We start from the raw sequence: 4,993 nt of genomic DNA, 5'->3' as shown, positions 1-4,993 counted from the left end.
TGCAAACTGTCGTGTTCTTGTTCCCTTGAGGAGGAACTGAGATGCGAGGACCCAACCTCTTTCACTGACGCTGACCTATAGACTCCTTTATCTCGTTATGAGCTGGTCCCACCTTGAAGCCATCACTGATCTCCAGTGATCAGTCTGTCAGCATTCTCCTACCTTGACATATACTTATAAGAAACTCCCTCTAATGCTCGCTCACCAGGGTGAAAGCCCAAATGAAGGATTTTCCTTCCAACAGCCTCTACCTTGTTTCCAGTTCTTTGCTACATCAACAGGGGCTGCTATCAGTATTTGGGGAGAAAGGAGGGATTCTAATGCTTTTCTTATTATCACTGACCTAGTAGCTCCGTGTTTTTAAGTAAGAGAAGTGAACTTGGTACCAGAAGATTCTCCAGCTCTAATATTCTGTGAGGGGGAGGGAAAAGTTTCTTTAGCAAAGAGGAAGAAAAGGTTGGAAGATCAGAATGGTAGGCTAGGTGATTAAAGCCTGGCCAATAGCACCGTCTGCACTGGAGACTTGGGGGTGTAAGGGGAGGCAATGGGCATGCCATTTCCAACTGGCTATCCGTAGTTCTTCCAAACTCAGTATGTTCAAAACAGAACTCATGTCTTTCCTCTAATCCCTTTATCTGGACTTTGCTGGGTTTTTGTGTTTGTGAGGGTGCCTCAAACCTTCTGGTAACCAAGGTTGGAACTGGAGTCATCTCTGACTCTTCTCTTTCTCCTCATAGCCAATCAGTTGCCAATTTTTGTGGATCCTATTTCCATGGTACATCTTGCATCTGCCCCCCTTCTATACAAATGACCACCACCATAGCTGAGGCCCTTATTTGCCTCTCACTTGGACAGCTGCATCAGCCTGCCAATTGGTTTCCCTGATTTACCTTTCCCCACACTGATCCATTCCCTACAGGTGCCCAAACCACCGCCCTAAAGCCTAGATTTGACCATCTCTCTTGCTGAAGAAGCTTCAGTGGGCATCTACTGCATCTAGTACACGTCATCTCCGCCAGGTACCTCCACTCTTTCTTCTCCCACGTTCTTCCAACCTCACCATTAGACAGAAGCCATCCAGTGCAAAGTGACCAATGACCTCTTAATGACCACATCTCATGGTCTTCTCTCAAGCCTCTCCCTTCACGACCTCTGCAGATTTTGATACTGTACCTTCTCCTGGAAACTTTCTCTAGTTTTCATGATATTGTACTGTCCTTGTTTATTCCTATCCATCTGATCCCTCCTCAGTCTCCTTTGCTGGATCTTTAGGTTATGTTTCCTAACCACGAGTGTCCCCCAAGGCTCTGTCCTGGGTCTTCTTTTCCTCTCCCCCTATACTCTCTCATTTCTTAATATCATCAGCTATCAAGGATTCAATTATCCCCATGCAGATGACTCTCAGATCGATATATCCAGCCCTAACCTCTCTCCTCACCTCCAGTTCCACATCTCCGACTGCCTATTGGATATCTAAAACTGGACATTGCAGACATCTTAAATCCAACACGTCCAAAACTGAACTTTTCTTTTCCCCAAACCCTTCCCCTCTTCCTAACTTCTTTATTACTGCCAAGGGCACCATCATCCTCCATCACCCAGGCTTTCAACCTAGGGTCACCATCAACTCCTCCCTCACCCTCCACAGCCAATCTGTGGCCAAACTCCATCGACCTTACCTTTTCAGCATCTCTTGTATGTGGCCACTTGTGTCTTCTGACACTGCCACCGTCCTGGAGCGGGCCCTCACCTCACACCTACCCTATCATATTAGCTTCTGGTTGGTGTTCTTGCCTCAGTTCTCCTCCACTCAGCTGCCAAAGTGATCATGTCAACCCACCTTCCCAACTCCCATTCTATGAACTCTAGTGATTCCCTATTGCCTCTAGGGTAGGCTAGAAAATCCTCCAGCTGGCTTTTAAAGCCTTTCATAATGAGAACTTTCCTACCTTTCAGTCTCCTTACACTCTACTCCATGAGCCAGTGACACCGGCCTCTGTCTCTCAACTCCATGTCTTTTCACTGACCATCTGCCATGCCTGCAGTTTTCTTCCTGCCTTTCCATCTCCTGGCTTCCCTGAAGTCTCAGCACAAATCCCTTCTTCTCCCAGAGGCCTTTCCTAGGCCTCGTCAATGCTACCGACTTTCCTCTGGGAGTACATTTAGTCGCTCCTGCCCATGCTTGCTTGCCCCATTTGACTGAGCTCCTAGGGCAGGGGCTACCTGCCTTTCTTTGCATTCTCAGTACTCAGCAGGATGCCTGGCATGTGCATAATATGTTGACTTGACCACCTGGCTTTTAAAGTCCTTTCCAATCTGACTCCAGCCAACCTCTCTGGGCTCGTCACACCTTATTCCCGACTCTTTCACATGTGAGATGTTGCTGCCAGACCGACCTCCCTGCTGTTCCCGTGTCTTTGCACAGGTCCCTCCATCCCTGGCCTTCGAACCCTCCTCACCCCAGTTTAGCTTCTTTCAAAACTCACCTCAAGGGCTACCTCCCCTTGCCTTCGGGCACATGTACAAAGTGCTTAATATCTTTGTGGAATATATCGAGTAGGGAGCCAGATCAGGTGATGTCAGAATTATGGGGTCTCTCTATGTGACCTCATACTGGTCTCTTGGTCTGTTTTCTCACCTGTACCTCACAGGGTCATTGGAAGGAAAACGTCCCTACAACCTAAAGCAGTACAGAAATCGGTGTTCCCAGGGTGGCATCCTTGCCCCAAAGCATACTTAGTTACGACTGTGTTTCTCAGCATCTGCAGTTGTGTTGGGGCTCACATCTTCAGCTCAGAGGAGGGGACAGCCTGTGTTTGGTTTGCTTTCGAAAAGGCTAGGCTTAGCAGTGCACTTGATTGCAGTTGGGTACTGGATTTCAGCTGCTGGTTGAGTTAGTAATTCACCTTCCGAACACACAGAAGGTAAACAAACTCCAGGGTCAGAATGTTTAGGTATTGGATCAAACCTGGAGGTCCCTTACCCAGGCTGCTTTTTTGTATCCGTGGTGGGAGCCAGGAAGAGGGAGCGAAAGGTCAAGGCGACAAGGGGAGGGGGTGCGTTTCCTCAAGACACTAGTGGTCTCCAGTCTGATTCTACAGCTCATCAATCTCTATCTGGAAGGATCCAGACTATAAGCTCCTTGAGGGCAGGGCCTGTCTTTTCCCTCTTTTTGTATTCCCAGCACTTAGTAAGGTGCCTGGCACATGTTTAGTAATTGAATAGACTGTGGTATGACTGCAGAAGGACATTAAAAACACACACAGAGGAGCCAAAAGGATGTGGGGCAGGCATGTAGGGAGATTGAAGGATAAAAGAAAAACAGGCCCAGGGCTGGCCTGGGACTGACCTTCTCTATGGAAGAGAGGCGCTCGGAAAGCACGGATGGGTTGTGATCTGCAACAATGAAGGGCGTAATCGTGCAAGGAGATCATCTACCCATCCAGAACCTCCTGGGAGAAGTCTCCTGACCTTGGATGGACACAAGCTAAGGAGGGAAATGGGCTATCTCAAGAGGTAATGTGTTCTCCCTTACTTGGTGTTTCCAAAATGGAGAACGGCTGCGAGATGTTATCAGGAATGCCCGGATCTCTGAGATCCTGACACTCACGATCCTCAGAAGTGGAAAGAGAATTCTCTTTTTAGAGTTAAGGGGCGAATGAAAGCCTATCAGCTGTGTTAAGCACACTGGCTCCCAATCACATGGTGAGTGGACAGTGTTCAAAGACTTGGCCCTGGATCTCAGGGGATGGATGTGCAAACCTCCGAAGACTAGAAAAACAGGAGCTCCCATCAAGTCATTTCAAGTTGAGAAAACGGGGAAATCGAGGGAGACCCAGACTGGCCCCAGGCCTCGCGCCAGTTTAGTGCAATTCGGAGGTTCTCCCTCTGAATCTCATCTGCTGTCGGGGCTGGCTGACGGGTCTTTAATCTAATGGCTCTTTAATGAGCTGTGTAATCCCGGGCAAGTCACAAACTCCGGGAGCTTCCCAATCCTCCCCTCCCAAAGGGCCTTTGTGAAGACGGCACTGGATCCTGCCCTTTCCCGTGCTTTGGAGCTCGGAAGCACTTTACGTGTCAGCTAATGTCTCTCAAAGTAACAGGAGTGAGGACGATAACTTGGATTTCCACTTTCACTCTCCTTTCCTTAAGAACTTCTTGTCAAATTTCTGCAAGGCAAACAAGTGTCTATCAATTACCGTCAGATTCAGTTTCAGGTTCTGTCCCTTAAGGAGATCCTCGGGAATGGACCTGGCCAGGTCCCCTCTACACCCCTCGGAGTGGGGAGGATCATGGCATCACAGATTTAGAGCTGCCCCTCCACTTCCTGGAGGCATCCCTCATGTGGAGTCCAAGGACCTGGGTTCTAAACCCACCTCTGCCACTTAGCCCGGTGTTGCTGACCTGGGCACTTCACCTTTGGATGAGTTGGCCTGGGTGGGCTCTGAGGTCCCTATTGCCGCCTCCCCCCCAGCACTAGCTATCCTCAGGGCCCCCATCTTCATCTGAGTTTCACAGGGCAAGCTGGAGACCCTTCATGCGCCCGGGGGCCTTCCCAAGACACTATTCATCAAGAGCGGCTCCCCAGGACCGCGCCTCAGGCCAGATGGGTCACCTTTGCTGTCCTTGGCTTCCACGGACGTTGTAGCTTCACACAGACCTTGGACTACACTAAGCTCTCTCTCTTTCCTAGGTGTGGTGGCTCCCCATGGTGTCCTAATAAAGTGACTGGAGCCAAGGGCATGCCAAGTGAACTTATCCCTGTCCAATTTCATTTTCGAGGAGTCGACCCAATGTCACCGCCTGTCAATTCTCTTTTTTTGGATCCCGTCGGTGACTCTCAAAGCCATGGCAGAATAGATCTGTTGGCTTTCTGGGGAAAATGTGGAATTAGTGGGTGGGGAGTGGGGACGGACTTACCGAAGCGCCCCCTCCCCCATCTCTCTACACACACACACACACACACACACACACACACACACACACACACACA

This window comes from Vombatus ursinus, unplaced genomic scaffold, assembly GCF_900497805.2.
Source record: "Vombatus ursinus unplaced genomic scaffold, bare-nosed wombat genome assembly UNPS02015411.1, whole genome shotgun sequence".
Classification (NCBI taxonomy): domain Eukaryota; kingdom Metazoa; phylum Chordata; class Mammalia; order Diprotodontia; family Vombatidae; genus Vombatus; species Vombatus ursinus.
Note: the sequence above shows the minus strand (reverse complement) of the source record.